This window comes from Erpetoichthys calabaricus, chromosome 13, assembly GCF_900747795.2.
Source record: "Erpetoichthys calabaricus chromosome 13, fErpCal1.3, whole genome shotgun sequence".
Classification (NCBI taxonomy): Eukaryota; Metazoa; Chordata; class Cladistia; order Polypteriformes; family Polypteridae; genus Erpetoichthys; species Erpetoichthys calabaricus.
In genome coordinates, this window is record NC_041406.2 from 28,044,684 (window position 1) to 28,067,448 (window position 22,765).

Below are 22,765 nucleotides of genomic sequence, written 5' to 3' on the forward strand. Positions count from 1 at the left end.
TCTTAGTCCACTACTAGGGTCAGAGTTATATGGTCCGGGGTTCTACCCCAATTCACATTGCTTGCTACAGCTCTGTGACCTCGAAAAGGCCTTGCATGCATCATGGAGAAGTTGGGAAAAAAATTAATCTAAAGTCGACCATATGTTAAATTTCCAGAAAAATAATCGGTGAACACAGCATATTTCCTTTGCTGGATTTTGCCAGTCAACACTATTGTTGACCTTTTCATCTCTGTAGTCGGAAACTTCTTTAAACTTGTAAAGAAGAAATGCTAGTAGATACAGCAGGCCCAAGACTAAACCAGCAAAAGTTACACTTACAAGTGTAAAAAAAGGACAGTTTGTCAAGAGAAAGGTCAAATCTTTAAATAGTAACATCAGGTTCTAATGGTTATTTTCTGCACTTTCCATATGTGTAACATGAACGTGTGCTGAAATGGTCTGTAAACATGACTTTGGACAGAGAGGAGCTAGGGGTGTTCATCTTGGCCCAGACAAGCTTTAAAAAGTCAGCCGCAAGAGGTATAAAGAACCAGAATTATGAAAAGAAGGAAGAACAAAGCCATGAAAGAGATCCATGCCATGACGTGCGGCAATGTAAACTTAAGAGACTGGACACCACACACATGGTGTGTGTTGACCAGCATCACCTATGATAGCTCCTAAAATATCCTGGTTTTATGATTGATTTTGCCTCACCCACTTACTTTTACTGCCATATGAAAAAGTTTGGGAACCCCTCTCAACCTGCATAATAATTGACTCTCCTTTCAACAAAAAAGATAACAGTGGTATGTCTTTCCTTTCCTAGGAACATCTGAGTATTGGGGTGTTTTCTGAACAAAGATTTTTAGTGAAGCAGTATTTAGTTGTATGAAATTAAATCAAATGTGAAAAACTGGCTGTGCAAAAATGTGGGTCCCCTTGTAATTTTGCTGATTTGAATGCCTGTCGCTGCTCAATGCTGATTACTTGCAACACCAAATTGGTTGGATGAGCTCGTTAAGCCTTGAACTTCATAGACAGATGTGTCCAATCATGAGATATAAAGGGATTTAAGGTGGTCAATTGCAAAGTGTGCTTCCCTTTGACTCTCCTCTGAAGAGTGACAGCATGGGATCCTCAAAGCAACTCTCAAAAGATCTGAAAACAAAGATTGTTCAGTCTCAGGGTTTAGGGGAAGGCTTCAAAAAGCTATCTCTGTCAGTTTCAACTGTAAGGAATGGAATCAGGAAATGGAAGGCCACAGGCACAGTTGCTGTTAAACCCAGCAGGTCTGGCAGGCCAAGAAAAATACAGGAGCGGCATATGCACATGATTGTGAGAATGGTTACTGACAACCCACAGATCACCTCCAAAGACCTGCAAGAATATCTTGCTGCAGATTATGTATCTGTACATCGTTCTACAATTCAACACAATTTGCACAAAGAACATCTGTATGGCAGGATGATGAGAAAGAAGCCCTTTCTGCACTCATGCCACAAACAGACAAGCCAGATTCATTTTGCTTTGATTCAAGTGCTTTGGACTGATGAGAGAAAAATTGAGCTATTTGGTCATAACAAAAAGTGCTTTGCATGGCGGAAGAACACTGCATTCCAAGAAAAACACCTGCTACCTACTGTCAAATTAGGTGGAGGTTCCATCATGCTGTGGGGCTTTGTGGCTAGTTCAGGGATTGGGGCCCTTGTTAAAGTCAAGGGTCAGATGAATTCAACCCAATATCAACAAATTCTTCAGGATAATGTTCAAGCATCAGTCACAAAGTTGAAGTTACGCAGGGGTTGGATATTCCAGCAAGACAATGACCCAAAACACAGTTGGAAATCTACAAAGGCATTCATGCAGAGGGAGAAGTACGATGTTCTGGAATGGCCGTCACAGTCCGCTGACTTGAATATCATCAAAAATCTATGGGATGATTTGAAGCAGACTGTCCATGCTCGGCAGCCATCAAATTTAACTGAACTGGAGAGATTTTGTATAGAAGGATGGTCAAAAATACCTCCATCCAGAATCCAGACACTCATCAAAGGCTGTAGGAGGCGTCTAGAGGCTGTTAAATTTGCAAAAGGAGGCTCAACTAAATATTGATGTAATATCTCTGTTGGGGTGACCAAATTTATGCACCTGTCTAATTTTGTTATAATGCATATTGCATAGTTTCTGTTAATCCAATAAACTTAATGTCACTTCTGAAATACTACTGTTTCAATAAGGCATGTCATATATTAAAAGAAAGTTGCTGCTTTGAAAGCTCAGCCAATTATACATGAAAATCCAAAGAATTAAGAGGGGTTCCCAAACTTTTTCATATGGCTGTATTTGCTTTTGTTTTTGGAACATTAGGAGTATTTCAGAATGTTAAAGACTAAATGACTAAATAAAACTTTATTAACTGCATGCCTTGCTTGCACTTAAAATATGCTCTATCTTGCTGCCTGGGGTATAAATGAATAAAGAGGTGACGTTCTCGAATAGGGAAAGTCACATTTTACTTCAGTTGTTGAATGCTCTTTGCAGACAAACTCAGTGCAAGAACAACATCTCATCGTTGGAGCTTGCGACTGTGCATCCACTCATAAAACTAGCTGGGGTCACACTGGAGGGAAACCATTGCTTCACTATACTTGTAGTGAATCAGGCTGAGGATGGACGGCAGATGCTGCTGATAGATTCAAGTGAAAGAATGTTGGACAAAAATAACTGAGATTGGTGTACAAAATACACCAGTGCAAGTAGTTAAGGGATAAACAAGGGCAATACAAAAGCAAAATACATCAAAATACCAAATTCAAAATCTATAAAAAGCATAAAAATTCAAAAAGAAGCAAAAAATATAAAAAAAGAAATTTAAGGCAATCACAGAAAGACAAATCCACATCCGAAATCCAAAGATCGAATATTTTGTAACAGAACCAATAACCAAAAATTAAGAAAATCACATGAAAAGGTCCAAAACTTACCATAACACACTAAACGACAATTTAGTGTTTTGTTTTGCATGTGGTGTCAATGACATAAATAAATGAAGAAATAATTAAACAAATGCATAAAGAAATATGCAACGAAAATATATTTTGACCTACAAAAAATATATTTTGAGATGTACAGAAGCTGAAAGAGGATGTGCAATATCATTAATTTTTAAATTGTTTCCTCAAGATAACAGACTAATTTTATTGAGATCTCGATAAAACAAAAGATCTTGTTTTCTCAAAATTAATGAAATAATTGTATCTAATGTTTAATGTTTAGCTTATTGAAGCCACGTCCTGTTTGAAATGGCAGAAGAGCAGAACTGTATTAATCAGCGCATCATATTTTGTTCAATCAAGGGCTGACGCAGGCTGGAATATGTTTATGCCTTAGTTTAGAAAATAATAACGTTAGTGTCCGTCATTTAAGAAGACGGTTAGCAAGGCTTCAGCTGTATAGGTGTCGCAATCTAAGCGAGCCTGATGCCAGGAGCAAAGGTTAAGTTTCGTTTTCTCGAGATCGTGATAAAATTAGTCTGTTATCTCGAGGGGACAATTTAAAAAAATAACGATATTACACGTCCTCTCCGTGGAGACATATACATTTCGCATTGTTATTATTTATTGTCACTTTTCAAAGTACATTTATTTATTTGCAAATTGATTGATTTAGTTTTGTCAAATTTGAGGAAAAAAAACATTAATGATTTTAGAACAAAGCTGCAAAATAACCAAACATTAGAAAATTATATGGATTTGAAAACTTTCTTAATTCCTCTGTATGTACAGTGTTCATTATGTCACAATATTATGATTGATTGTTCAGTAAGCGCACAACATGTTGGCGAGTAACTTTTGGGTTTTCTGGGTTCTGTCCTGTTTCTTGACTGTTTAATCCATTATTTGTGCCATTTATTTATGTTAATGTTTCTTTTGTTTAGTATGTTCATTATTCTTTGTTTTTAATCTGTGCTTATGAAATGCCTTGTTTTGTCCCATGTGATTTGTGGGTGATCCCTCAAGAGGTGGGTCCAACTGCCAATCACCTCAAGTAACTGCCCTCCACCCTAAAAATCCATAAGGTCTCCCATAGTTCCTGGCGTCTCTTTTGAATGTTCTATGGTGTAGAGGGTTTACTTGAGTTTTGCAGTGCTTCGTACCTTTGGTGATTACCGGATGTTTGAACCTGTGCTCTGTTTTTGACTTGCCTTTAGGCAATTCCTTTTGTGCTTCGTGGAGCTTCTTCGGTTACTGAGCATTATTTTTTAAAAAATAAATCTTTTATTTTATTAAGATTCTTTAAGGTCCTTGCTGTTCCTAGTCAGGGTTTTGGTGGAAATTCCCACTACTATTGGGCAATTTTCAAAGTGTTTTACTTATGTGCTTTTGGGACTCCTATTTCCAGCATGTTTGAAAGTGGTAAGTGTTTCCACATTGGTTTAATTTATAATTCATTACTTTGTATTGCTACAGTTATTTGTGCTAATTGGTATTTTTTTGTTATGCTACCTTTATAGCTTTTCACTTGTGGTGATCAACGTTTGCAACCCGTCCTGTTACACTTGTTTACACTGTAAAAAAAATGCATAAACAAAAACTAGACACAAAAAGTATCTGCCAATGGGGTAAACAAAATTTACTTGACAAAATTTCTTAAAGTAAGCTAAAAAATCATAAATACAAGTCAATAATTCTTATAATAAGCCAAACGAGATTTAATGTCATGATATAAATACTTTTCAATTGCTTAGATTTCATTTTTTACAGTGTAGAACAATCCCTAGACTAATGTTACTTGATTATGTTGACCTCCTTTTTAAGTCACTTTGGATAAAAGTGTTTGTTATGGAAATAAATGTACATGTTTTGCAAAAAATTCATTTTTAAAACATCATTTGAGGACTATTTTCCTAAAGGTCTGAAGTGATGAGGTTTTTTTGGGGGGTTCTGAATCCTTTTAATCTTAATGAACAAGTAAAGAATTATCTAAAAATGAAGAAAGTAAGCTGACTGATCTTTCCTCATAAAAAATTTGAAAGCTAATCTCCTTCATAATAAAATTTAGGTTAAAAATAATAGTGAACATGGATTTCCAAGCAAGTCAACATTTTGGCCTCTACTCCAATTTGCGTCTACATGCTTATGTGAAAATAAATATTCGACTGTCACTCCAAAGAAAACACATGATCAACAAAGGCTAAATATGATACCTACAGTACAGTAAAGCAATCTTTAACAAACTTTACCACAAATATTGATGATCTGTGTTATACCATGGCAGCACAAACTTTTTAATACATCTTTTTGCATTAAAAATTAACTGTACATGCATACATTTTTAAATATTTTTGTGATTAATTTTTTTTTCACATAACTATTTTTTTTTAAAATTTTCATAAGGGGTCCCGCATCTCAAAATTTTTTTTCTACAAGGCTCTGCAGTCTTAAAATGTATAACAAACACTGATCTAGAGCTTATTCCAGCACTATTTTTACAAAATAGTTTAGAAAATTGTTCCTGTATTTTTTCACCAATAACCTCGACTCATGTTGGCATGTTGGAATGAAAGAGTAAATATAATTGTTAATTTGATAAAAAAAAAAAAAAGTTTTAAAAAAGTCCTCTTGTGTGGGAGTACATTTTCCAAAGGAAGGAAAAGGAAAGGGATGTGAATGCTAATGACAGTACTTTGAGTTCAAGAATCACAGAACCCAAACAGGAATGCAAGACACTGGCAAGTTGTCATTGACCAAAACATTAGGCAGCACATACCATGATGCTAGTGTGGTTAACCACTCTTTGCTATATTTTAACAGTCTACTGAAACAAGTTTTGTAATCTCATGAAAACTGTGCCATAAAGAAGGGAAATAAAATTTTGGAGCATGTGTTCAGAAGAGGGAGGCCGTGTTTGACTAACATGCTGGAATTCTAATGATATGATCAAAGTGGAGCATATGAGATTATTTATCTTGACATTCAAAAAGCCTTTGATAAGGTGCCACATGAGAGGTTGGGCATCAAACTAAAGCAGTGGGACTTCAAGGTGTTGTGTGTTGATGAGTGCAAAATTGGCTCAGTCACAGGAAGCTGAGGGTTTTGATGCAAGGAATCTCATCAGAGTTGGATGAAGTTAAGAGTGGTGTCCCACAGGGGTCAGTGTGTGATCCATCTATTATTTCTAATATACTATGTATTAATGATATGGATATGAATACAAATAATAAGCTGGTTTAGTTTATGGATGATACCAATGGAGGTGGATTGTCAGATAATCTAGAATCCATTGACTTATTGCAGAAAGACTTGGGCAAATTTCTTGGACAGTAAGTTTAATGCAAGTAAGTAGATGTAAAATGTTACACGTAGGAGTTAAAAATGTAAAAATACACAATTGGAGGTCTGAAAATTGAAAGTTCACCTAATGAGAAAGATTAAGGAGTCATAGTGGGCTTGTCATTACCAACTGCCAGATAGTGTTCAGAAGCCAGTAAGAGGGCTAACAGAAAGGTATTTGTAGAGTTCAAGTTCAAGGAAATTACGATTAAGCTTTATAACACACTGGTTAGGCCTCATCTGGAGTACTGTGCGCAGTTTTAATCTCTAGGCTACAAAAAAGACATAGCATTACTAGAAAAAGACCAGAGAAGAGCAACTAAGCTGATTCCAGGGCTACAGGGGATGAATTGTGAGGAAAAGAACTGAGCCTTTTTAGTTTAAGCAAAAAAAGATTAAGAGGAGACATGATTGAATTGTTTAAAATTATGAAGGCAATCAGTCCAGTGAATCGAGACTGTGACTTTAAAGTGAGATCATCAAGAATACAGGGACACAATTGGAAACTTGTTAAGGGTAAATCTCGCACAAACATTAGGAGTTTTATCTTTGCACAGAGAACCATAGACAGTTGGAATAAATGTGTGGTAGACAGTAGGACTTTAGGGACTTTTAAAATTTGACTTGATGTTATTTTGGAGAAATAAAATGGATAGGACCAGCAAGCTTTGTTGTCCTGAATGGTCGGTTCTTGTTTAGATTGTTCTAATGCTCTGATGCTTAGTTAAATAGTATTTTCATTTAAAAAAAAAAGCTTAGGTTTGTCATGTACTGTTTGCCCTTAATTTTTTGCTCTTTGAATGTTTAGTATTTGCAAGGGCCCATGTTGACAATTAGAAAACAATTGGGATGTTATACTGTAGCGGGGCCACATAGTGTGTAAATGTCAGTTCTGAGTGCGTCTCATTTCATTGTCCCGTTTACTGTTTATGTGCATCAGTTAATGCCGTCCCCGAAAAAAGGGGATGGATGATGGAAGGAGACCACAGCCGCAAACCTGGAAAACACCTGTTTTCAATCAATCAATCTCAGCCGTCACAGGACTATATAAGCCAGCAGGAGGAGAAGGAAGAGGAGAGGAGAGAAGGAGATTTTGTTTCACCATCACGACCACGAGCAACCTGTACCAGTTATTGTCCACATCGCACTTGCCAATCCAGTTTGTTTTTCCATCTGCCGGATTTATTTCAAGGACCTCACCACGAAAGACCCCGGGGTAGGACTTAATCATCCACCATACACACGAGGATTCACGGTGAGGCTGTTCCATTTTTTCCGGGGAGAATCAAACAACTCAATATCACTAATTCAGTCATCCGCTTTCAGGACAGTTTCATTATTACCGGACTCACGTTCTCATTCATTTTCAGTTTATCATTCATTGTTGTTTTCGTGTTGTGTGTTTATTTGTTACAGGGACAAGGGAGGGTTTTTGTTGTGTATATATATATATTTGGTGGTGTCTTGTTATTGCTGGGGTGGAGGGATATTTATATGTTTCTATTTTTTTATTTTCATTTCATTTAATACATATAATCTGTTTAATTTTACATCCTGTTTGTGTGTGCTTATATTTTTCACCGTCGATTGTGGGGAAAAGTTCAATTGGTAAGAAGTACGGCTTGATAGTTAGATTATCTCTCAGTAAATTATCCAGGCCACTGGTCTTGGAGGTGTAGCTGCCGGCTGGGTAAAAGGGGTCGGCCGTTACAATACATTAGAGTGATGAGACAAAGTAAACTTTTTTGGAAATGATGGCATCCAAACTGTATGGCGTCACAGTATCAATTATTACAATGAAAATGTATGGTTCCCAGAGTAAATCATGGTTGTGGCAATGCTGTTCTGTGGGGTTGTATGAGTGCTGCAGGAATTGCACTTCACTGATGGCATCAGGAATTGACAAATGTACTGTGAATTTCTGAAGGAGAAGATGCTACCACCTCTCTGGGCCCTTGGTCGCATGGGCACTCTTTCAACATGAGAATGACTGAAAACAAACATCCAACACCATTTTAGCATTTCTAAGGAAGAACAGGGTGAAAGTGATTCAGTGGCCAAGCATGTCACCCAACCTCAACTCAACAGAAGATCTGTGAGGAATTCTGAAAAGATAGGTAGAGCATCCTTCTCCATCTAGCATCCAGGCTCTGAAACAGCTCATTCTCCAAAAATGGAGAAAGATAGACATGGCAGTATATTGCCAACTTGTTCATTTCATTCCATGTCTAGAAGGGTTCATGGAGTTCTTAAAAATCATGGAGGCCATACAACATATTGGACTTGGTGGAATTTGTTGTAGGGTGTATTTATTTTTGCAACACCTCATTTGAATAAAATTTTATAGTTTATTACCTTAACCTTCTTAGCATTAGACTCGATTGTCACTCGGTCTGTTAAAACAGTGTTAACAGTGTTAAATGCGTTAGTTCTGACTGTCACTCGGGCAACTGTAGAGACGTTAGACCCCAGGATTACTCAGGTTGTAAAAGTGCTAACAACGTTCGTCCTCAGGGAACAGTACAGAAGTGTCTTACGTAAGCGTCAGGCCTGAGTGTTACCTGGGCAATGGTGTAGACGTGTCTTCTCTTCGCCTCATAATGGTGTCTCATAAGAAATGTTTTTCAGCAGTCCAGGTGTTGCACACTTTTCACAGTGATACAAGCAGCGATATTGAGGAACCTCTCGTCAGCAGTGAGGACAAAGTAAATTTGTCTTCCGACAGTGAAATTGAAATAGACAGTGAAATCAAAAGTGATTCTGATGAATTCAAAAGTGATGCTCGAACGCATTCGGTTTTCTGTTGACCCAGCTTCAAATATACAAGCACCACCTCATTTTGAATTTAATAATATAATAATAATTCTTTGCATTTATATAGCACTTTTCTCAATACTCAAAGCGCTCAGCAATTGCAGGTTAAGGGCCTTGCTCAAGGGCCCAACAGAGCAGAGTCCCTTTTGGCATTTACGGGATTCAAACTGGAAACCTTCTGATTGCCAGTGCAGATCCCTAGCCTCAGAGCCACCACTCTGCATTTTATGAAACAGACAGGAATAAAAGTGAATGTTGAGAGCCAAGATTCACTTACTTACTTGAAGTTAATTCTTGATGATAACGTAATCAAAAGAATTGAGTTCTGATGAACCATTATGCTGCACAGAGTTGGGTAAATGACCATACACCAAAGCCAATTTCCCATTCAATATGGTATCAGCATCATCATCATAATTATTAATTTTATATTATTACTAGTCATTAAGCCCGTTACAATAACGGGCGCTAGAACAGTAGTCCATAAACATTAGTAGGAACAGTCTATATTAAATGGCAAGGGACCTTTTACCTCATTAACTTTTTTCCGTAAAATGCCTGTAATTTTCTCTGACAGTAATACTGGCTTTGCTGTCCATAATATGTGTTTAATTTTCTGTAACAACAGTGGGCAATCAGCAGATTCTCCCCAGCAACTGATGTAATGTGCGCAAAAATAAATCTACTTTTACTTTACACTTTACCAGGCCAAGCTTCTTAATCGCAAATCTGACATCCTCATCTTGCACAACAATGGGGAAGCTGGTCTCCGCGTCTTAGTACCCGATTGGATTTTTCGTGTTTTCTGTTTTAGGTCTTACCTTATTTACCAAAATCCGATTGGATCGGCCGCGCAATGTTTTATAGGTCCCGCCCTCTCTGTCTTGTTTGATGCGTCAGGCGGCCTTTGAAACATCTGCTTTGAAGCATCGCTCCGTGCCCCGCACATGCACACTTCACCAGAAGACACGGACACATGGACGCACACAGGGATTTTATTAAAGAGGATTCATTTTTATTATTATTTTTCAAGTCAAAAAATGTGTTTTTTTTTGAGTAAAAATGTAACGCTAAGAAGGTTAATGATGTTGGTGACCAAGCTTTGATGTTCTTAATAAAAAAACAAATGTTTAATAAAAACCTGTTATGTCAAAATTCTGTTAATATTTCTGGTGTTCACTGAGAAACGAATATAAATCTTAACTTTCAAAAGGGGTGTACTCTTTTATGCTTAGCATTTCAATTAGTATTGTCAAAGTTCTCAAAGAAGTCAAAATTCTTTTAGTTGAAGAGTTAATCTTTTTCACGGAGGACAACAATGGAATTTATAGGGAAATAAATTTAAGACTAAAGCCAAGAAGCATTTCCTTATGCAAACAACTTTTAAAATGTGTCAAGGTGAGATTGCGAAAAAGCATATATTTGGCTAACCAACCAAAAAGCTTGATAAACTGAATGGTCTCCTCTTGTCTGTGAAGCTTCTTAAAATCTTATGTCAAGGGAATAGGGGAGGGCATTGCAGGACTAAATATCTTAGGCTGAACTGAATAAAGAGGGACTTTGCTTTGGCTCCCATGTAAAAGGCCAGGTGAATACTTTCAGACAGGTTTGTATTGAGTTTCTGTGAAAAAAAACAATTCCTGTTTGACCATTAGAGAAGGCTAGCTGGCTAAAGAAATTAAATATTCTTTAGAGAACCACCAAATTCTAAAAATTTGTGTACTGTTCCATATGGAGAACACAAGTGATGTAAAAATGGCGTATGTTTTACTGTCTAAACAGATGTTAGAAAGTCAATGTCATACCAAATGGCGATGACCTCCATGAGTGCTATTTGGGAAAATGAGACTCTTGTTTTCTGGTAAGACAGAACTTGACCAGCATGAGCATTTCTTTGTACTAGCCTATGACAAATGTAAAAACATGTTACAAATGCAAGTTCAGCAGGAGGATTTAAGACTGCTGCGGTCAAACTGTGGTCAGGAAAGCAATACTCATAAAGAACAGAAATGACTCAGAAATAGACATGTTAGGCGTCCTAATCCTTTCAATTTAGTTGATTTTTTTTTGTTTGCAGTAATTATCCTTTGATGTGAGGGAAGGTCCTCAAATTATAGTTATATTATGTGTTCAATTTGGTGGTTGTCTGGGTGCAAGTCATGTTGGGAAGATGCTTTGCTCACACAAGGCATGTAAAATCTCATACAGGAAGTACACACAGCAAGTTCTTATACTGTATCTTTATCTAAAAGCAAATGTCATAATGCCATCCATACAAAAATACACTTTTCCTCTTTTTTGTAAACCCACATAAAATATAAGATACTTTATTTTTTAACAGTTATGCCACTTGTACAACTACTTTTATATTGTAAGAAATCCGCCAACAATAGATATAAATATACTGATGAGGAACTGGTTATTTACTTTTGCCGCACCAAAGAGCCTTTACACCCGTCACTATTTAGGGAGTGGATGCAGAAGTGGTGCAATGTTACACGCACTTGGGGGTCCACATCAATGACTGGCTGGGCTGGTCCCATAACACAAAGGAACTACTGTATATAAGAAAGGGCAGAGCAGACCCTTTTTTCTTAGGAGGCTGCGTTCCTTTAATGTGGGTAGTGACATTCTTGACATTTGCTACAACTCTGTGATGGTCAGTGTCATACTTTTATGCCGTGGTGTGCTGGTAAGATCACTTCAAGAGAAGCCCACTGAATCAACAAGCCGATTAAGCAGGCAGTCTCAGGTATGGGACACACTCTGGAAACTTTGGAGGTAAGGAGAGGAAGAGAGAATGAAGACAAAGCTGATGGCCATTATGAACAATGCTGCACATCCTCTTTCTGGCACACTAACACTGAGGACTTTCACCAATAAATCATTCAGCCGATGTGTTTCATGACATTACTGGGTCACCTTTAACACATGCCCCCCCACCCCTTTTAGGGCACATAATGTTTGAGACAATTGATATCACTGGTGTTTGTGATTACTCGGGTGTTTTTCATTGCTTCAGTAGTGCAGACATAGGATACATAGCCTCGCTTCTGCCTACAGAATAACTTTGGATTCTGTGTTTGCCATTGATCAATATGAGGATAAGAGTTGTGCCAATGAAAGTCAAAGTAGCCTTTATGAAGCCGAAAAACATCAATAAAACCACTAGAAACATTAGTAAAACCTTAGGATTACACAAATTAGCCATCTGGAATATTATTAAGAAGAAAGAATACACTGGCAACCTCAGTAATTACAAAGGGACCGGTAGGTCAAGGAAGACCTCCACTGCTGATGACAGAAGAATCCTCACTATGGTGAAGAAAAAGCCCCAAATGCCTGTCCAGCAGATCAGAAACAGTCTTCAGGAGGTAGATGTGGACGTGTCAGAGACGACTATCTGCAGAAGACTTCATGAACACAAATACAGAGGACACGTTTTAAGATGCAAACCACTAGTTAGCCACAAAAACAGGATGGCCAGTTTACAAAGCCTACCACCTCATCTGTTCAACATGGTGGTGGAGGGTGTTATGGCTTGGGCACATATGGCTGCCACAGGTCACTGCATACTTCTCTTCATTGATGATGGAGCTGCTGACAACAGCTGCACAATGAATTCTGAGGTGTACAGAAACATCTGATCTGCTCATGTTCCAATAAATGCCTCCAAACTCATTGGCTGTGCTTCCTCCTACAACAAGATAATGGTCCAAAACATACTGCAAAGGCAACACAGATTTTTTTCAAAGCTAAAAAATGGAAAATTCTTGAATGGCCAAACCATTCACATGATTTAAATCCAAATGAATACTGCTGCCATATGCTGAAGAAAAAGCTTAAGGGGACAAGCCACAAAAACAAGCAGGAGCTGAGGATGGCTGCATTCGATGTTTGGCAGAGCATCAGCAGAGAAGGTCCTCATCTCAGCACCTGGTGATGTCTATGAATCGTTGACTTCAAGCAGGAACCTCATGCAAGGGATATGTGACATGGTACTAAATATGAGTACTGTGTCAAGAAATGCTACAGGGGCTGTGTAGTCTCACTGTGTCTGTGGCTACTCTTTTTAGCTAGAAGTTTTTTTGTTCTTTTCAGTAATTCTGGTGTGTTTTTTGGGGGTTGTTGTTGTTTGTTCTAATCTATCTATCTATCTATCTATCTATCTATCTATCTATCTATCTATCTATCTATCTGTCTGTCTGTCTGTCTGTCTGTCTGTCTGTCTGTCTGTCTGTCTGTCTGTCTGTCTGTCTGTCTGTCTGTCTAAATAATACCTTACTTAACCTGGCCATTTTCAGAGATGAGTTCTGTGCCTGTTAGCCACTAGATTTACAAAAGGAATAGATGAGGAAAGGGGGTATGTTAGACTTCTCTTTAATACCTCACTGTTAGAATAGTGGATAGTGGACTTTCTACAATAACTGGTTACTTTTTTTTTGTTTTTTAGGGTCAGTTTGACCACCCTTTGTTCAAAAAGGCATGTAATAATAATAATAATTCATTACATTTATATAGCGCTTTTCTCAGTACTCAAAGCGCTATCCACACAGGGAGGAACCGGGAAGCGAACCCACAATCTTCCACAGTCTCCTTACTGCAAAGCAGCAGCACTACCACTGCGCCACCTGTGAGGACATGTGTGAATTATATTCAGGCAACAACTACAATGAGCTTCAGAGCCTGCACTCCACAGGATGGAGTGGTACCTCTGAGGCTACAGATCTGCACTAGTATCCGGAAGGTTGCCTGATCAAATCCCGTTATTGCCAGAAGAGATCCTACTCCCTTGAGCAAAGTCCACAAAATGAAAATTGTAACTATTAGAGTGCTGTACAGTGGCTGAACCTGTGCTCTGACCTCCAAAGGTCATGAGAAAAAACAATTTCCCCCAGAAGGATTAATAAAGTACTGTATATCAAATCAAAAAAAAAATCACTGCAAACTTGCAGAATTTTAAATAGACAATGCATGGCTGCAAGTGGTAGAGAAAACTGTAGAGTGCAGGAAATTTAATTATATGTCACTGTCCGTTACATTTTAATTAGTTATTCAAAATTGTGTATTATTTTTTGCTATACTTGCATATTTTACACATAGATTAGAATGGAATAATTTACAAGAATTTAAACATCCATAGAGAAAGTAGGAAACAAAATTACAGCAGTCACACACATGTGCATGGGAGGCAGCTAAAGGGCCTGAATGAAGGCAATTCCACACCAGACCAGTGGGGGGTGAAATGAGCTAATCCTTTCTTTCTTTCCATTGCAGACCACTTGCGGCCCTGATGACGTTACTTCCAGTTCCAGCCCCACTGATGTCAGTTCTTCTCCTTGCTCTTAAAACCGCCATCTTTACCTCAGCAGTTCAGTTCCGTTTTGGACTCTAACCTGTACACATCTGTACATCAATTCTATCCATTTTGCAGCCAGGAACAATATACGTTCACACATTTTTGTGTCTCCTTTTGTTTGTCTTTGACACATCTAAAGGTCGAGAAATTGTGAGAATTTCTGATTACAGTGAGAAAAAATAAAAGAAGTACCACTTCCGAATTATGGAAATAGCCCAAAAGATGATATAAATCTACGTGTTGTACTTGTATGCAAAATTTGGTTGACTTAAGTGAAAGCCTACTCAAGTTATCATGTTTACACACACAGACGTAATTCCAAAAATGGTATTTTCAGAGGGTGGCGCAGTGGTAGTGCTGCTGCCTCGCAGTTAGGAGACCCGGGTTCACTTCCCAGGTCCTCTCTCCGTGGAGTTTGCATGTTCTTCCCGAGTTTGTGTGGGTTCCCTCCCACCGTCCAAAGACATGCAGGTTAGGTGGATTGACGATTCTAAACTGGCCCTAGTGTGTGCTTGGTGTTTGTGTGTGTCCTGCAGTGGGTTGGCACCCTGCCCGGGATTGGTTCCTGCCTTGTGCCCTGGGATTGGCTCCAGCAGACCTCCGTGACCTTGTGTTCAGATTTGGTGGGTTGATGGATGGATGGTATTTTCAGACTCAGGGAGGTCTAAAATGCCGAAATCTCGAAACTGAATTTTTGGACGATTACAATACTTTCCCTATACCTTGTATACAAGAAAGTAAAAATTGCAAATAACGTATGAATAATACAATATGATTGCTGCTGTCTGTTTGTCACAGTGGTTTAACATTTGAATGTGTCTTGGTAGGAGTCGTTGCACTTGACGTATCTTTGATATTTCACACAAACAGGACAAAATGATTTTAGAGTGAAAATAAAGTGCTGTTCACAGCCAGAAACCCTTTCAATAAAGCATCACCAGCTGACAATGAAAGGACATTCAAAGCTAGCAATTAAATTCTCAGAGATGTTTAGTTTCTTTAGTTTGCCTCTTGCTAAAGTTTTTAATTAGTGTGGTCTAATTTTTGCAGTGTGTGCTGCTTTCTTTTATAGAAGAATTGTGTCAATGTCCCACACTGCATAATGCTTATAAGATAATGGCACCCAGGTTGTCCAGCAGTGCACCACAACTGACACCAGCTGTCGATGCCCAAAGGAAGTAAGATAGGACAAATTGTCACAAAGATAATACCAATATGTTCCTAATCAGGCTGTGTTGACACTACTGGTGGGACAAATCTGACCCTCAGACAAGAAAATATGTTTTTTTTGTAATTCTCCGAGTTCTTTTTGAAGTTGAAATGAGGACTGAGAGTACAATAAATAAACACATTTCAGCTGAAATGCTTTAGGAACCAGAGTCTACACATAAACAGTAGTTGATGATAGAAATGCTGTTAAGCCATCTGCAAATCAAAAAATACCAAAAAGTTAAAAATTACAAAAAAAATATTTTATTAACAAACAAATCAGAAAAGGAAAGGGATAGGAGGATTATGATAACAAACAAAAACAGAAAGGTTTATGCCTTCCTGTTTGTCCTATTGTCCTCTTGTCAGTCAAGCTCTTGCCGACACTTTTTAATCCCTAGCTAGGATCTATTCCTGGGCATGTGCCACAAGTTATTTTTGTGTCAGGAATGGCCTTGAAACTTCTGAGGCTGCCTTCTGCAATAGTAGGGGCCCTGTGGTCCTTGCAATCCTCAGCCACAAAAGAGTATTAACATTCATGCATAGAGTAAAAGGTCATCTTTCCAATATACATCAATAAATTGTTCTTTAAGAAATTAGATTCAACCATAACCACATTTATTTGGAATTCAAAACATTCATGTATCCAAAGAGCGACCCTACAAAGGCCAAAGACAGAAGGTGGCATGGCTCTACCTAACTTTCAGTTTTACTACTGGGCAGCAAATATACAACATATTAAAACCTGGACATTGACACAAATAGATGAACATACTGTATGCTGGCTTGGTCCGCAATAGAAATAAAATCCTGCAGTTCATCTTTATATTCCTTGCTTTGCACCCCATTAAATGCAAATTATCGCCAATATACTAATAACCCAATAGTGCTTCACTCACTCAGAATATGGAACCAATGTAGGAAGCATTTTAAGATAGAGAATCTTTTATCGGTGGCACCACAGCACGAGAACCATCTTTTTCCACCCTCTCAAACATATGCAGTTTTTAATGTCTGGAAAACATTTGGGATTAAATCACTTAGAGATCTGTACATAGACAATGTCTTTGCATCCTATGAACAATTACATTCTAAATTTAACTTTCCAGCAACACATTTCTTTCACTACGTTCAAATTAGAAATTTTGTTAAACAGAACCTGCCCAGTTTTCATCATCTCCCGTCTCCCTCTATGCTGGAAAAAATACTCATCAGTTTCAAGGACTTAGCATCTCTGCAATATATAAAACCATTTTACAGTCCCTCCCTTTCAAAGATCCAAGAGGATAATGGGAAAAGGATCTCTCACTCAACATATCAGAAAAAGAGTGGAAGGTAGCAATTCAGATAATTCACTCGAGCTCCATATGTGCAAAGCATACAATTATTCAACTAAAAAAATTATATATCGAGCACATCTATCCATCCATCCATTTTCCAACCCGCTGAATCCGAACACAGGGTCACGGGGGTCTGCTGGAGCCAATCCCAGCCAACACAGGGCACAAGGCAGGAACCAATCCTGGGCAGGGTGCCAACCCACCGCAGGACACACACAAACACACCCACACACCAAGCACACACTAGGGCCAATTTAGAATCGCCAATCCACCTAACCTGCATGTCTTTGGACTGTGGGAGGAAACCGGAGCGCCCGGAGGAAACCCACGCAGACACGGGGAGAACATGCAAACTCCACGCAGGGAGGACCCGGGAAGCGAACCCAGGTCCCCAGATCTCCCAACTGCGAGGCAGCAGCGCTACCCACTGCACCACCGTGCCGCCCTCGAGCACATCTATCTCGCTTAAAATTGTCCAAAATGTTTCCAGGGCAAGATCCAACCTGCAAACGTTGCAATCAAGCTCCAGCCTCACTGGGTCACATGTTTTGGGCCTGCACCAAATTAACATCATTTTGGACCAAGATGTTTAAATGTCTTTCAGATAGCCTTGGGGTCCCAATCCCTCCTAATCCACTAACAGCTTTGTTTGGTGTTCTTCCAGAGGGGCTTAAAGTGGAGAAGGACAAACAAACTGGAATTGCCTTTACTGCACGCAGACTTATCTTGCTCAACTGGAAGAATCCTAACTCTCCCCTTTTAAGTCAGTGGGTAACTGATGTTATGTATTATTAGAAATTGGAAAAATAAAATTCTCACTTAGAGGATCTGTGCAGAAATTTTTCCAAACTTGGCAGGATCTAATCAGTAAAATTTTAGAATAAGCTTATGAAGCACTGAGGAAGCAGATTCTCTCCCTATTTTCTTTTTTTTTTTCTTTTTCTTCTCCATTTATCTACTTTCACTTATTAATTTATCTATTTTCTTATTTTAACTAGGTTTAAGTTTTATTCTGCTGCTCATGCTCTCTTTCTCAGGGGTGGGGGTTGATTTGTTTTCAATCCTATTCCTGTAAAATTGATCTATTTGTATGGAATGTTGTGTGATCTCAATAGAATCAATAAAAAAAATTTGAAAAATTTGAAAAAAAAAAAGGTCATCTTGCTGTCACTTATAGGTCTAGGGGTCTCCTATTACCCTGCCTACATCAAGAACTCTATACGTAATTAGAAGGCGTGGGTATTGTGCTTCTAGGCGATGGTAGGCCATTTCATTGACATCACCACAGGCATGACAAATTTCAGAGTAATTTCTTCCAGCACATCTTATGGCCAAGCTACTGTCATGAGATGTCACAATGTGTAGACCACAATCCATTGCTTGTAGGCAAGGTGGAAAAGGAGAGGGTTGGAGCCCAGTCTGATCTTCAGAAATGGGGGAAACCAGCATTGGAATCATTGGTATGGAGGTCGGCACTCTCAGGAGGTGGTATGTCCTAGAATCGTGTCCTTGAAGGGTGGCAGACGGGTCACCAGTGAGCTATACCCTGAAAGAACTGTGACTTGTTGTCCCAGAGACTTTATAAAGTCAGCTCTGACCCAAGGGGATTTAATGTCATCTTATGTCATATAGTTATTTAAGTTTAGAGTTTTGAGGCGAGGTGGTGCAGAGGCTCCCTGTTGGAAGTCATTTGCCACTTTCATATGTGGGGGACAGAAGATGAATGAAGAAGACAGTACATTAGTGGTAAAACTAGCAGTGGTGTTGTTTTACTTCTTGTTATCTGTACTTTGTGTTCTGCCATGGTTATGCCTCCCTGTCAGTGCTTTATTTATTACTAACACAGAATTATTATATACAGTATTTGGCCTGCTTGGCATTTATTGTGGGTGAAGAGGGCGCCACCTTCTTGTAACCAAATATGTCTAGATGTATGTGAATGGGTGTGTGTGCCTCCAAATGTAATAACTTAATAATGTAAATGTCATGGGCAAAACAGTACTGAAACTATTACCACGTACATTTCTGTCACTCTTTTTACTTCTGTGACGACATTTTGTGTAAATTAAAAAGGTTATAATCTTAATTTTTAACAATAAAATTACAGCATCCATTATTCTTTTCTCTTTTTGAAAAATACACTTAAAATATATCCTAAGCAGCACACTAAAGTTCTGTCCCCAGACTTTCTGAATGCTGGTAAACAGTTGCATGAATGCTATTCTTAGTGTGTAAGTTACTGGGTCCAGTGAAACTTAAACATCTCTAAAGCAGACGACAGGGCACCAGCTGGACTGTAAGTAGTCAAATTTAAGAACCTGTGTAACTGTATCCCTCTTTCTTTTAATCACCATGACGTCCCCTGGCCCCCTATCAAGTTAGCCTGGTGAAAAATGCAGAACATTATAAGGTATGTAAAGAACAGTGGACAACAAAATCGAGAAACAACACAATGTTAAAGCCATTGAAACAGAAGATCTAAAAGTCAGGGGTTGGAAACAAAAGACAAAAGCTCATAAATCGAGACATAGGGATATTGAGTGGATGCTGTTCTGTAATGGTGAATAGCTGGAAAGCTACTGTATTATTTATTTTTTAATGTGCAATGACTTTAATTCTGGCGACATTATTGGTTTTTGTGATTTCCATTTTGTACTTTTAATAAATTTGCAGGGTGGCACGGTGGCACAGTGGTAGCCCTGCTGCCTCGCAGTTAGGAGACCCGGGTAGCTTCCCGGGTCCTCCCTGCGTGGAGTTTGCATGTTCTCCCTGTATCTGCGTGGGTTTCCTCCGGGTGCTCTGGTTTTCTCCCACAGTCCAAAGACATGCAGGTTAGGTGGATTGGCAATTCTAAATTGGCCCTAGTGTGTGCTTGGTGTGTTTGTGTGTGTCCTGCGGTGGGTTGGCACCCTGCCCAGGATTGGTTCCTGTGTTGGCTGGGATTGGCTCCAGCAGACCCGCGTGACCCTGTGTTCGGATTCAGCGGGTTGGAAAATGGATGGATGGATGGATAAATTTGCAGACCTTCTTCAAAACATGTGGGTTATTCAGTGTAGATTGATGGGCAACAATGCCAATTTATCTATTTAAAATGTGTGAGGAAAGTGAATACAGTGATCCCTCGCTATATCGCGCTTTGTCATTCGCGGCTTCACTCCATCGCGGATTTTAACCCCTTCACCGCCCTCTGCCGGATATATCCGGCACCGCTGTTTTAATGCTAACGCCATACTGCCGGAATTATCCGGCACATTTGCCTGTGGTTATATGAATGCCTGGCAAGTAGTATAACTGACGGTTTGGCGTGGGTATTATTACTACGTTGTATTTCGACAAGTCTGTGGTTGTTTTGGCCGGTCATGTGACGTGATTCGCATGTAACAGCTGTGAATATGGCGAAACGTAAACTGACTTCAAGTGAGGCTTTGCAGGCGATTTTGGACAGTTCTGATCATGATTGTAGCAGTTCTGAAGAAGATTTTAGTGACAGTGATGAGCAGCAACGTGCGCTGCATGATATTGTGAATGAAGACGCATCGGATGACGGCGCTGAGTGGGTGTATCCCCAGCATCTCAGCTGGGCTGCTGCCCGAGGTGAACTACCTTTTCTGCATTCGTTTGAGGCAACGTGTGGCTTTACTGTTGATGTAAACAATTACACTGCTGAGCAGTTTTATGAGCTGTTTGTGTCACCTGATTTGATCAGACATTTTGTTCATCAGACAAATCTGTATGCAGCACAGTTTATTGAGAAAAATCCCAATTTACCTCCACATTCCCGTGTTCGTGCTTGGTTTGACACTGATGAAAACGAAATGAAAAAATTCATTGGGATTTTGATGTTGATGGGAATAATCAGAAAACCAGATATTGAGATGTACTGGTCTACAGATCCTATGTATGCAACACCTATTTTTGCAGCTGTCATGACACGTAACCGATTCTCTTTGCTGCTGAAATTCTTTCATTTGAATGACAACAGAAACGAGCCAGATAAGAAAGATCCAAACCGCGACCACTTGTTCAAGCTACGTCCTTTGATTGATCATTTATTTGAAGCATTTCAGTTGCCCTACATGCCAGGACCGTCAGTTGCAGTTGATGAAAGTTTATTGTCGTGGAAGGGCCGCTTACAGTTTCGACAGTATCTACCATTGAAAAGGGCACGGTTTGGTATCAAGATGTTTTGCTTAGCTGAGAATTCAGGTTACATTTATAGATTTCGTGTATACACTGGCAACTTGCACAAAATTTAGTGGTCAATACTGCTTGAATAAATGTAAAAAATGTAAAAAAAATGTAAAAAAGAAAAAAAACAAAAATTGTTCAGATTTCGCCTGGCTTGGGGAATATTTAGGGAGTTGGCGGTTAAAGGGTTAAATGTAAGCATATGTGAATATATATTGCGGATTTTTCACTGCTTCGCGGATGTCTGCGGTCTACAGTACGTGTGCTTCCTCAGTTGATTTGCCCATTTGAATTCAAACAAGGGACGTATTTGAATTGAAACAAGGGACTCTATTGGTGGATGGCTGAGAAGCTACCCAATCAGAGCATGCGGTTAAGTTCCTGTGTGCTGCTGATTGGCTCAGCAATGGAGTGCTGCATTAACCAGGAAGTACTAATCTCACTCATTCAGCATTAACGTGCACAAGCGCCAACAGAAGATGCAAATGATTGCAGAAAAGGTAAAAGTTTTGGATATGTTGAAGGAAGGAAACAGCTACACCGCTGCAGGACACCATTGCAGCATAAATGAGTCCATGATTCTTTTTATTTAAAAAGGAGGAAAAGCATATAAGATCTACGGTCGCAGTGTCTTTTAACCAGGGCGCAAAATGAGTTGCAAGTGGACGTTGTAAGGCAGTAGTCTGGATGGAATCTGCTTTAGGGATTTGGATTGAAGAGTGCTGGAAGAACAACAACGGCGGTGCTAAACAGTCGCCTGAAGAGGCTCCTTTAGAAGAGCTGTAACGCTATCCTTTGTTGTGCAGTAAAATTAAACTCATCGTTATCGGACAAGTCGTCGTGTCATTGTTGGTGAGTAACCATAATTAATTATTTACGTACAGTACTTATTACATGTACATAGTTTAGTGTCACTGTACACACATTTTATTGTATACAATTTTTCTTGCATTGTATGTATTTATTGCTGGTGGCCTGTCTGTCGTAATGGCTGTAACATATGTGATATCGGAGACGCTCGATATCTTTAAAATAATATTTAGGTTTTACTGTGTTTACATACATAATTTCAACGAATCTTACCTAATATCTAAGAGAATACAAAGGGTTTATGCTGTATAATTGTGCGTGAAATGTTTATAATAGTGTGGGAGAGTTTATAAGAGCTTAAAATATATAAAAATAACCACATGAACATATGGTTTCTACTTCGCGGATTTTCTTATTTCGCGGGTGGCTCTGGAACGCAACCCCCGCGATGGAGGAGGGATTACTGTACTTTTTAGGCCCATTGTACATTTGTTTGTGACATGGGATAAAGATCAGAATGAAGAGACGAAAGCACGCAGAGTTTGCACAGCACCGGGATAATGTGCAGACTCCACACATACGGTGAATAGATGTAGGATTCAAACCATTTTCAAAAGCGTTAACCAATGCAACCCTAGAATTTACAACATCTGCTTTAAAAGTACAGTGAACAATAGTTTTGTCATTTAAAATTCTAAAGAAATAAACAGGAAAAAAAATCAATAAAT

General features: G+C 38.9%; 1 protein-coding gene across 1 annotated transcript in view; it reads right to left on the bottom strand.

Moving 5' to 3' along the window:
• Positions 1 to 22,765, bottom strand: part of col22a1 (collagen, type XXII, alpha 1) — a 349,052-nt gene that overhangs the window by 227,336 nt on the left and 98,951 nt on the right. The gene's annotated exons all lie outside the window — the stretch shown is intronic.